Source organism: Neofelis nebulosa, chromosome 1, assembly GCF_028018385.1.
Source record: "Neofelis nebulosa isolate mNeoNeb1 chromosome 1, mNeoNeb1.pri, whole genome shotgun sequence".
Taxonomy (NCBI): Eukaryota; Metazoa; Chordata; class Mammalia; order Carnivora; family Felidae; genus Neofelis; species Neofelis nebulosa.
The window spans coordinates 11,494,722-11,507,816 of record NC_080782.1 but is presented as its reverse complement, the minus strand read 5'-3'; positions in this window follow the sequence as shown (position 1 = coordinate 11,507,816).

The following is a 13,095-nucleotide window of genomic DNA, read 5'->3' as shown; positions in this document are numbered from 1 at the left end:
TGAGGGTAAATTAATGTTAATGAGGACATACTATGGAAATGTGCAAATGATAGCTTCAGAGATGATGCTTGACCTCTGGCCAACATTGGAACCTGAACTCTAAATTTGAGCTAAAGAGCATAACATACCTGGAGCTTTAGACCTGACTATTTTGCCAAAGGGATTAGTGTAAAAAGCGAGAAGGGCATGGGACCAAGGGCTGAGTTTTCATGCCATACAGTGGGGAGCGCTGGGCAGAAGTGTGACTTGAAATGCCCTGAGAGTCCCCAGTTTACCTAAGGCAGATTAAGAAGCATGTGAGGAAAATAAGCAGATCCATAGGAGCCAGGGCATCTAATTCAGCCCAGGCCATGCTAAGTTGTCTCACAAATGACTACAAATGAACCCAACTTCTTGGATTTCTTTGATTTGGAGTAACCTCCACTAAGCCAGAAAGGTCCAAGCCAGAGCCTCACGCTGCTCTGAACCCATATCTGCAGGCCCGGGGCCCCAGGAATTGCTAAGTGGCCATGAGGGTTGATTGGTAAGAGTCTCCCGAGCCCCTTTACTCCAGTATTTTTTTTTTTTCAGTCACTGAAATAGCTCTAAATATACAAATCAAGCTACGGGCCCCCAGTGAGAGGTACAAGAGGGAATTTGATGGAATGAGCCTGGAAAAGAAAGAGAGGATAGAATTGGGGGGGGGGGGATTTGAGGTAGATGGGGGCAAAAGTATGTATGTGTGTGTGTGCACACATGCCCTTGTCTGCCTGTGTTTGGAGTAAGTGTCGATGAAGATCTTGATCTGCTAGCAAAGAGGCCCAACAGGTACCAGAAGAAAGTTAAAGGCAGATCCAGCTTTGAAAAGAGCTCAGAGTTGAAAGTTGCAAGGTTTTATTATTACTGATACATAAATGAGAAGGGTATATAGAAGAAGTGATAGTGTCTATATTTCCTGTCTTGGCTTCGAACTGAACAATGTTGCAGCCTCATTGTTTGTTAACTGCTATCTTTCTGTTCCTGGCCAGTAGCTCAAAGAACTCCACATTGAGCCCCCAGCCCAAAACATGCAGAATCGGAAATTCCACTGGGTGAGATTCACTGATTCTGATCCTGGCCAACTTTAGGTCTTGAAGATTTCTCTTTAAAGGATAAATACTCCTGGGAGCGCTAACACCTTAAACCTTTATCACTTAATGCCTTCTAGAGAGGATTAGTGGATTAGCTCAGTGTTGGCCCAGGGTAATGAGGGATAAAAGAAGGAAGAGAGCATTGGATGGTACCATTTGGGGCACCTGGCTGGCCCAGTCCAAAGACCATGTGAGTCTTGATCTCAGGGTCTTGAGTTCGACCCCCATGTTGGGTATAGAGATTACAAAAAAAAACAAATAAACTTAAAAAAAAAAAAAAAAGGAAGGCACCTACTTTGCTTTTTCCTAGAGCTGGTCTTTCTGCTTCTGTCTAGTGTAGACCTTGAAAAATATTCTGAACTAGTTCATTTGCAGGGGTGGTGAAGATCTTTATATTTTGGGGTCATCAGTTTTTCACTGAAGGCCTCCCACTGCACGCAGGAAGCGAAGTAAAGACTCCCTGTCCAGTATGGGGCTGTTTTAGAAGTCTTGATTTATTCATTCAGTAAACTTTTTTTTAAATGTTTTATTTGTTTGTTTATTTATTGTTTTGAGAGAGAGCATGAGTGGAGGAGGGGCATAGAGAGAGAAGAGGACAGAGTATCCAAAGCAGGCTCAGGGTTGACAGGCTGACAGCAGCAAGCCTGACTTGGGGCTCGAACTCACGAACCATAAGATCACGACCTGAGCAGAAGTCAGACACTCAACCAACTGAGCCACCCAGGTGCCCCAAATGCAGTAAACATTTATTGAGTCCTTATGATATGGCAGACACTCTGTTAAACCTATATGACAAAATAAGCAGAAATGCTTGTCCTCATAGAGCTTATTTCTAGTGGGATAGGGTGAAAGACAGTACAAAAATAAGTAAAATGAACAAAAAAGAGGCACAATGGAGAGGAGTTAAACAAGAAATGGGGAGAAGGTCGGGGCGAGGGGCAGTGGGTAATATTACATGTGACATTTGAGCAGAGATTAGAATAATAGAATGAACTGAGTGGATATCCTGGGGATGGGAATTTAAAGGAGAGGAAAGAGCAGAGGCAAAGGCCCTGAGGCAGCCCAGCATGCTCAGCATGGTGAAGCACACAGAGGAGGCCAGTGTGGTCAAGTGTGGGGGAGAACAGGAGCCCCAGTCGGTGAAGTTCAGGAGCCTCATTGTAGGTGCTGTGTAAGGACTCTGCCTTCTAATCAGAATGAGATCGCAGGTGTGAATTATTGTATGAGAAGCTTCTAAGTGATGAAAATGAGAGATTATGTGAATTCATCAGGTTTGGAAATAAAGTAGAAGCTTGTGAAACGCTTTCTGGGGGCGCCTGGGTGGCTCAGTCGGTTAAGTGTCCGACTTCAGCTCAGGTCATGACCTCGAGGTCCGTGAGTTCGAGCCCCGCGTCAGGCTCTGTGCTGACAGCTCAGAGCCTGGAGCCTGTTTCGGATTCTGTGTCTCCCTCTCTCTCTGACCCTCCACCGTTCATGCTGTCTCTCCCTGTCTCAAAAATAAATAAACGTTAAAAAATTAAAAAAAAAAAAAAAACACTTTCTAGAAGAAGGTAGTGGAAAGAACCTAGAAACCAGCCACTGTCATCTCCCAGGGGGAAGGCTCCAGCAGATGTATGAGTATGTGTAATGCCATCACACCAACTAAGGGGACCCCCACTGAGGCAGAGTTGGCCAGGGACACAAAGGTGTCACCTGCAAAGGGAAAGCGGGGGCACCCCCACGTGACAGGCCCTGGCCCGCACTGACCCCTGTGTTCTGGAGCCACCCTTGGAGGACTTCTTCCCTCACAAGCCAAGGGGCCTGCCACACACCTCCATCCTCCCCCCACCCACTGCTCTTAGGGACCTAGAGGCGAGAAGGGGCACAACAAGGAAATCACTTCTTAGCACCTCGGACCTCTCTTTTCACTTCCCATTTCTTTTACTCGGGCCTCAGAGTAGAATCGGGGGCTACACAAAGCAACAAGGGCCCCCAGTTGGTGGATTGGGTTTCTTTTCAAGACCAGGATAGCTGACTATCTTCTTCTGTAGTAGACATTGTTACAAAGTGAAAAGGAGCCCCAACAGGGACTGGTTTTCAGTGCCAGCTCTAACACTGACTGGCTGTGTGATCGTGGGCAGCTGGAATGGAAAAGCGAATGTTGTCTGCCCAACGCCAGCCTTCAGGAGCCGCCCTTCCCCAGGAAGACCCCATCTGCAGTCATTGCTCACACCAGATACACCGGGTAGCCTGTTTGCTCCTCCTCCATCCCTGTTGCCCTTCATCAGAGGGGCAAGAGAGCAGCACACAAGCCAGACTGAAGTCATTCCTGCTCAAATTAGGGAACATGGCGATAGGAGATGAGGAAAGGGCAAATGGACAGCAGGGGAAGGTCAGGGAGCCATGGGGGGAGAGGTGAGGCTGGGAGCGCTGCCCTTGTTCTGGCTTGGATGCCTGTCCCCTTCCCCGGCCTCCTACATTGAACCCTTCTCCTGAGATCACCTGTGAGGTCTCCAGCAAGAAGCATGTCACTGAAAAGGAAACCTGTTCCAGCTTTTCACCACCTCAGAGAAGCAAGGAAAGGAACCAAGAGCTATTGGTGGAAATCTATTATCTGGACCTTTCCAAGGTAATGGCACATGGCATCGAAAAGCCATGCTGTCTCATTCCTTCACTCCCTCCTTCCAAATCCCCACCTCGGGAACATCTTCCGAGGTTCTCGGTCTATCTTGCCTTCCCGTCTCTTCCACTCTCCCTGATGTCATCTAATTGGTGTCCCCGTATACTTACCTTTCCCGAGACAGAATGAAGGAGAAGCCAATGATAAGGTGAAGGTGAGACTGTATCGAATTACAGGGGAGCAGTTAAGTCACATGTGCCTGGACCTCCCCAAGGCAGAACTCCAAATCTGCTCTAGATGGAATCCGCCCAGATCATTTCACCCTGGAGTCCTACAGAAGTAAGGAAGATTGAACGTGATATGCTCTGCCTTTACTGGGACTCATCTACGTTTGAAGATGCTAGCCTTATATGATTTAATTTTCCTTTAATAAATAAAGACCCATGTGTTAGCTGTTTTAGGATTGGTAGTAGGAACGTTTGTCTCTGCTGACAGATGGTTGGGCTTCCTTTTATGAGCTAATGCAAACTGTAGAAGTCACCGTGTTTCCTTTTATTCCTCGGAAGTCAAAATGCTCAGAGTTAAGTTACATGCTTATTCGCATCAGTTTGACAAGAATCTACTTGTTACATGGCTTTTATTCTTTTTAAAGTTTTTACTTCTCTCTTTCTCCTGTTTCCTCAAGTTATCCTTCTGAAGAAGGCTGGCTGGCTGGCTGAGTAGATGGTTAGATAATATATAGTTAGACACATAGACTGACAAACCAATTGGGCCGAACTGTGAGTAAGGGAAATACAGACTCCAGGACAGTTCCTCTCCTTTCTGATCTTCCCTTATGCCAGAGACCTACCTTCTCGGTCAAGATTGCAGTGCTTTCTATATTTATCAAAATCTTCTTGGGGTGCCTGGGTGGCTCAGTTAAGCTTCCGGCTCTTGGTTTCAGCTCAGGTCATGATCTCACGATTCCTGAGTTCAAGCCCCGCATTGGGATTCTCTGTCTCCCTCTTTCTCTGCCCCTCCCCTACTCGCGCTCTCTTTCTCTCAAAACTAAATTAATTAACATTGAAAAAAAAAAAAAAAACCTTCTTGAGAGGCTACATAGCATGGTAACTAAGAGTATGTCTCCGCAATCAGAGTCAGTTTCAAATGTCAAATTAGCCACTAAATCTGTGTAAGTATAAGAAGCTTACCCTCAGTTTCCTCATCTGTAAAATGGGGATTAATAGCATTTTTTACATGATACAGTTGTTCTGAGATTTCAATTAGATAATACATGTAAATTGCTGAATATGGTCGAGCTAGTATATTGTAAAGGCTCATGACTATGTGAGTTATTAATTATTATTATTATTATTAAATTATGTGACCTCCTTGGATCTTTGATGCTTCCCTTTTTATGCATTCATCATCATACCTTTGGACTATTGCAGTAGCCTCTAACTTGTCTCAGAGTTAAAAATCTTACAGCCAGAAAGGATTACCTAATCCCGCAGCCCCACTTTACAAATATGAACTGGAGAGACTTGGCAAGAGAAATGCCATGTCTATGTGACATAGTTACATGACATGGGTTTCAGCAGATGGGGTTGCTTAGCCGTGTCTAGGTATAATTGGTGAACTGTTAGGTACCTTGAAGCTTTAAAGAACCACCTTGGAAGGCAGCTGAGCTGTACCTGCACTAGGGTATTTCTAAATGCAGGTGGAGTTGCCTGTTGGAAGAACCTGTCCGAGGAGACTCTGGGGTCAGAACTCATCTACAGGGGAGAAGGATCCAAGTACGAGGAGCTTGGACCAGGAGCAAAACTGTAGGCAGAGAGTGAAAATTCAAAGAACATGGGCTTTGGTCCAGCCTCCTGGATGCTAGTCTGGCTCCCAAGTCTGACCAGAATTGAACACTGAAGGTGCTGGTAACCAAATCAGTTACACGCTAGAGTTCAAGTGATAGGTGGCTACAAGACCCCTTAATGCCAGAGGAAGATGGTCGTCTCTCTTCATTCTCCTGCAGCCCACATTCTGGCTTTAGCCTCCCAAGGGCTCTGGCTGGTTGCTTCATGGCTGGAGCCTCAGGAGGGACCACAGCAGCTGGTGGGGTGCACAGGACAGGGGCAGGGCCTGCTAAACCCAATAGGAGGGGACATACATCTGTGACAGCCCCTGCAACTCCTCCAAGTACTTGGGGCAGGGAGCTTTGGTGCTTCGCAATTACTTGAGACTCTGTGTTAGAGTGATGAGTTTACCAAGCCAGTGAAAGTCGAATATTCACTGTAATGGAACATTATTTGTCTCTGCAGGTGTTTAAGGCTACAGAAAGGGGGCGTGTCACAAAGGAACACAACAACTGGGGGAGGAGACATCTGTCTCAGGGACAGGCTCTTGCCCTGGACTGCCACACTTCAGCGTCGCCCCGACCATTAGGGCGTAATCCCACTGATCTTCTCAAATCACGGGGTGAACTGTGCCACTCCTTCTCAAAACCCTTTGATTCATTCTCCGCTCTTTAGAACACTCTTCAGACTGCATGACATTAAAGATCCACCTTGTTAGCGCCCCAAACCTCAGAATCTCCTGCAGCCTTTATTTTAAATTCATATTTTAGAGAGTCTGCTCCAGGAAGAAGGTCTGCAGGTGTCCCAGGGGACCCACCGTTCCCAGGTCCTGATATCCATACGTGGTGTAGGATCCGGGCAGGAAGACCCCTTTTAGTGCCGTGACCCAGTCAGACCAGGACCTCAACCACTTTTCGGTATGGATCCAAAGGGGTACATCCAGACAGCACCCACTGTTCCAGAGTCTTGCACTGATTCTGTGTTTACCACGGGTCTTTCACTCTTGATGGGCTGAGGTGAGAACTTCTTACCAATTCTATGCTAACTTCCTCACCATTCTATCTAGAGTCCCTTCTCCTTATCCAATGAGACATTGGATTGCCTTTTCCACTCACTCCTCGAGCTCAGACCAGTCCATTCCTTCCTTGTGTCCTTCCTTGCACCTGGTACACTGCTTTACAGACTCAGTAAATGTTAAAAAAAGAAAAAAATGCCCATGGAAATAATGAACTGCAAAATCTGACTTTTGTCACTCATCTTTTTAAATAGGAATGTTAGTCAAGCTCTCGCCTCCCACAAGACAATTTAAACCTTTTCTGCAATTACTTTTCTCCAATTATGCAACTGAATGTTCTGAAGAGGTTTCCCACATTAGCCGGCACCGAGGTTTTAGGGGCCCCGGAGGCCCTCTCCAGGACCACGGGAAACACACCAGCACAGTGGAGCTTCCCCATAAGCCACATTCCTTTGCTAATGTTCCCCTTGGAGAAGACAGGACAGAGCAAAGTAAAATCTACCGAATCAAGACTTTTTAGTGGCCGGTTTTAACCCAACCACTCTGCTTTTCTAAGCTTCTCTCTTTTCCTTGCCCCTGATTACGGCCTCCAAACCAGCAGCCAAAAATATAGGATGTGGGAAAACTTGAGTAAGAGAGCAAAACCAGAATGTTTTCAGCCTTTGGGGGGAAAAGCCTTTTGTTGTTGCTGCTGTCTTGCGTATCTCTTAAATTTCACGGTTTAGCAGGCAGTAGCTGGACTGACCCACTAGATATTTATTGAGCTTTGTTCTTTGAGAGGTATTGTGCCACTGATGATTTAATGCCACGGATCATAATTTTACACAGAGCCCGATGCGGGGCTCAATCTCACAAACCATGAGATCATGACCTGAGCTGAAATCAAGATTCAGACGCTCAACTGACTGAGCCACCCAGGCGCCACTTGAGTAATATATATTCTTAATTCGACTTAGTGGGTTGTTTTGTTTTGTTTTGGTTTGGTTTTCGGTTTGTTTGTTTGGTTTAAATTCTTTCTGAAAAAGGGGGCACCTGGCTGGCTAGGTTGGTAGAGCATGTAACTTTTGATGAAAGGTTTGTGAGTTCGAGCCACACTTTGGGTGTAGAGATTACTTAAAAAAAAAAAATCTTAAAAAAATTGTTTCTGGGAGCACATTGGTGGCTCAGTCATTTAAGTGTCTGACTCTTGATCGCGGCTCAGATCATGATCTCACGGTCTGTGGATTCGAGCCCCACATCAGGCTCTGCGTTAACAGTGCAGACCTTGCTTGGGATTCTCTGTCTCTCTCTCTCCCCGCCCCTCCCGTGCACACTTTCTCTCAAAATAAATAAATAAATTTTTAAAAATTCTTTCTGAAAAGCTATGTATCCTTTTTCTCCATTTTGTGAACCTGGCTCAATGGCCAGATTGAGGAAAAAAGACACATGTCCTGGACACCGACGATGTTTCTCAGCTTTTCACTGGCTTTCCATGATCTGACCCCAGGTACTTCCTTCTTGGTCTCCTGACCACAAATCTCATAAAACATAGTTCATGGCTTTATGTCTTTTCTCTTTCCCTAAGAAGTTCATCAAGACCGCATTTCAGCTCCTCCGGCTTGGGTTATTCTAAAGTGCACTAATGAAAGGAAACTAAACTCTAGCATCACTAGCCCTGCCCGATGGGAGTAGCCATCGTAACAAAACTGGAAAGAGTCATGTGGCCTGGTTGGTCCTCATCTGCTGTCCAGACCTAGCCTGCTGCAGTTTGCTCTTTCTCCGTACCACCCCATGGAGCCCACTGCCACCAGTATCCCCCAACAAGACATTTTCCATTTCTCAACCGCATGGGGGTGAATGGGAGGGTTGAGGGGTATTTATTCCCCAATCCCGGCGTTTCCTTGCACGTGGGTGGACCTTACCTGACTGGTGACTCTGGGAAGGGAACCAGGCAAGTCCAATCTTGCCGCTCCTTGTTTTTCTCTTAGGAGCAGTTGCTGCCAGAGGCTGGCGTCGTGCCCTGCCCCTCGTCCGTGCCTGCGTGAGGAGGCCCACAGGGGTTCGGTGCTGAGTAGTTCATTCCTGCCATGCACAGAAGCCGCAAAGCTAGGTTCCAGCTTGAGCAATAAGGAAGGTGGTAGTTCCTCAAGTTCCCGGTCCCTTACGTATCTCTTATCAGTTCAGAATGCATTTAGGGAAAACAGAGAACACGTGTTGAGCACCTCGTCCGACACCCCAGTATAGTTTACCAATCTTCCTTTATCATCACTCGCTTTTCCTGGCTTGTGTTACCCTATATTTTCGTGTCGTTGTCGTTGTTGTTGTTTTCCTGCTGACGTTCCAAGTCTTCTCGGACTCTTCCGTGAGGCACCTCTTCATGCAACCATTCCTTAAACTTCAGCGCTCCTTGTAGCTTGGGTAATTCTAGGCCCGTCTCTACCCGCTGTTTACGTAAATCTGCAGGAGGCTCCATCTACTCCTAAGGCCTCTATTTCTCATCGAGGTGCTGATGATTCCTCAGCCTGCATCTTTACTGCGGTCATCCGTCCTGAGCTGCAGACCTGGCAGTTGCTTGGTGGGCATCTCTTCCTGGACATCTGATGGGTGTCTCAACTCAATGTATCCGTAACTGAAGTCATCGTGCTTCCTCGGCCATCATGTTTCCTTTCCCCCAAACCCGCCCCATCTCAGCAAATGCCACGGTCATCCATCCAGACACCTGGTCATCATCCTGACCTCTTCCTCACCTACACCTCCTGCTTCCAGTCCATCATCTGATTCTCCTGACTTTGCCACCTGAATATCTCGTGAATCCGTGTACTTTTTCCCCTCCCCCCAGTCACCACCCTCTCTCACCTGAGTTACCACAACATTCAAATTGTTAGCCTTCCCCTAGAGCCACTCCATCCGCTTTGCTCACTACATTGCACCTAGCACAGTCTCCTCAAATGCACTTCTAAGCATACCACTCCCTTGCTTAGAATCCTTCCGTGGCTCTCTACTGCTAGTCTTAATCTTCTTCAGTAAGGTCGATGAGATCTGGCCCATATTTCCCCTTCAGCCTTATCCTTCCCCATCTCCCGGAGCTACATTGCTCTGGCCCTTTGCACACTTTTTCCTTCTTGTGTCACCATGCAGCCATCACACCTGTCACTGAGATTTTCCCCACAGGAGCTTCCTTCGTCCCCAAACTGTGTACAACAAGTCAATTAGATGCCCCCAGAGGCCCTGTATTTAACCCTATGCCATTCCTATCCCATAATTTCCTATGTATCTGTGTATATTTCTCAACTGGACTATATATTTGTGGCTGGCTCGATGTTGCCCCATCCAGATCCCCCTTCAATGACAGATTGGTTGCCTCAGCTGCCGGGAACGATGTCAGCAGGCGGCCTTCAGCTGTCACCCTCTTCAGGGAGCGTCTCCGTTACAGGACGCAGTCATGCCCCTTCCTGAGCAGCCCATATCCAGACTGAGTCAGGGGTATAAGGGCTGGCCATGTCGGCCACACTTAGGACAATGTCTGTGGGCTATTCTAACTCCTTGAAGTTGGCTGAGACTGTCATCGGGCCTGCCTCGACAACATCTGGCAATCTTTCGTGTAACTAGTAGGTGCACAGGGTCACTCGCTCACATGTAAAAAGTCATGGGAGCGCCCAGGGAGAGGGGCACCTGGCCGGCTCAGTCAGTAGAGCACATGACTCTTGATCCCGGCGTCATGGTTCAAGACCCACATTGGGCACAATGCTTACTTAATTTAAAAAAAAAAATGTTTAAAAGAGGCATGAAGGTAGAAATGAAGAAACTAGAGTTGCAATAAACATAATGTGTTCCTCAAATTAGGCAAAATGCAGTCTGCACTAAGCAATGCTCTTGTGAGATAAAACAGATCTGTTCTCCTATCTTGCAGCCAGTAGTTTCAAGGTAAGAGGTAAGAGCCCTTAGCAAGGTAAGAGTTTCTGTTCTGTGTTTTGTCAGCGTGACTTGCATAGGGCCAACTAACATCCATTTGGTTTAAATATCATAACTGAATTTGGTAAACTTTATTTTTCAAAGGCCTGTAAGTGAGGATCATGTTCAGAGGACTCACTTCATGAAGAACCAGATGTTGGCATATTAAGAAGAATCATTTGATTTGAATTCAGTTCTTTTTTATTTTTATTTTTTATAGTGTTGATTATTCTTGAGAGAGAGGGAGAGAGAGAGCAAGCACAAGCAGGGGAAGGGGCAGAGAGAGAGAGAGAGAGAGAGAGAGAGAGAGAGGGAAATAGAATCCAAAGCAGGCTCCAGGCGCCGAGCTGTCAGCACAGAGCCCAACGCAGGGCTCGAACCCACGAACCAGGACATCATGACCTGAGCCAAAGTCGGACGCTTAACCTACTTGAGCCACACAGGTTGAATTCAGGTCCTTTTAAAAAGTAACAAGTTCTGGGGCACCTGGGTGGCTCAGTCAGGTAAGTGTCTGACTTCGGCTCAGGTCATGATCTCACAGTTTGTGAGTTCGAGCCCCGCGTCAGGCTCTGTGCTGACAGCTCAGAGCCTGGAGCCTGCTTCCAATCTGTGTCTCATTCTCTCTCTGCCCCTCCCCCGCTTGTGCTGTCTCTCAAAATTAAATAAATGTAAAAAAAAATTTTTTTTAATACAAATAAAATAAAATAAAGAGTAACAAGTTCCTAGCAAATGGAAGACAACAACAAATGCCAACAAGGAATAGATGGGAAACCTAGGAAACAAGGCACCACTACAAGCTGAGCTGAATTGATTGTGCTGGTGCTCGGTTCATCCTCCATAGAGTTCTATCTTCAATCACACATTCTGCAACTTCCTGTCCAAAGTAAATACTTCCGGTGGTGGTATGTCTGATTATGTCAGAAATGCAGGACTTTCAAGAACAAGTAATTACAGCCTAATGCAGTAGAGGCCAATGTAGCTCTCACTGATCACGGCCACTTGGTGACCTTGTTGCAGACACAGGGGTACCTCTCACTTCCAATGTAGGGTGTCAGGTGGGGCCTACCTGGTGTCCTGCTTTACAGAAAGTCAACATAAAAGAAAAAAGAAGTTCCTTCCAGGTTAGGCTTCTGAATAAAACCTGGCTAGTGTTTTCCTCTGGCTGTAACCATGTCTCATATTTCCACATGTGTTGTTTTCTTAGTTACATCCCTACTTGCACAATCTTTTAATGTGATTCCCTGCTGGTCAAGAGCCCATTCTGTACCCCCATACTCACACACTCCTTCATTCAACTGCTTATTGGCATCTCCTGGGTTGTGGTGCGGGCAACCTGTGTCAGATGTGTGTGAGAGAGAGAGAGAAAAAAGATCATCTCCCACACTCATTCATTCATTCAGCTCATATGAATGAGCATCTTCCGCGTTGCGCCCAACATGGATGATATGCAAATTTAAAAAAAAAAGGTTATTCAAGGATCCTGATTTGAATGAGTTTAGTGTCTAACCGAGGGAAAAAAAAAACCCCTAAGTGCATATAAATAACGGTCTAAAAAACCCTAAGTACATATCAATAACAGTCTATAAGAAGAAAGTGGTGATTGACACAAGACAAGCAGTTCAGAGGAGGTGGAGTCTGTCTGGCCAGTGGAGATGGCACCTCTTCTTGAGCAGATGAATGGGGTGTGTCTGGATCACATCTGGAAAAGGAGACTCCCTGAGGTTTGGGGAGACCAACTTCTCTCTGGAGGGTGACAGTTGACTTTCTTCTCAAAGCACGTGCTCTTTTTAAATTTTTTTTAATGTTTATTTATTTATTTATTTTGAGACACAGCATATGTGTGGAGAAGGGGCAGAGAGAGAAGGAGGGGGAGAACCCCAAGGACTTGATGTCACAAATCGTGAGATCACAACCTGAGCCAAAATCAAAAGTCAGACACTCAACTGATGGAGCCACCCAGGTACCCCAGCGCATGTGCTCTTTTTGACATCACCCTTCCCGCAAGCCTTTTTTTTTCTCTCAAACCTAATAGCTACGTAACCTTCTCATACAGGAACAGCACAGGCAAACTGCATGCTAATTATGAAGGAGACACTATTAGGTAGAGTGGTTCAGATGGTGCTTTTCAGTTACACAGACCTAGCTTCCAAATTTATGTTTGCCACCTTGTAGCTTCTAGGCCCCTGAGTAAATTACTTAATTTTTCTAAGCCTCAGGCCTCATCTACAAAAGGGGTTAGTAACCCAGTGTCAGAGCCTATGAGGGTGTAGCATCAAGCTTGGTCCATCTGTATGGAAACACTGTTCCGTACTTTTCTTTGACCAAAACCCCCCAACTCAGTTAAAAGATTTAATACTGATTGGAAATGGCTAAACAGAGGAAGGGAAATTTTCCAAAAAGCCCTTTCGTGGAACCCAATTCTTCCCAATGTGTTTGAAGGATATCAGAGTCTTGGCTCCACATTGGCCAATATTTAGTCTACCATTTCTTAGTTACTCAAATGTCCTCTGCCCTACACTTTTTTTTTTTAACACAACAGGAAGCATCATATCATTACTTGCACCTTGGTGACTTTGAGGTCCGAGGAAGTCTTAAATGGGGAAAGTCTTGCCATTA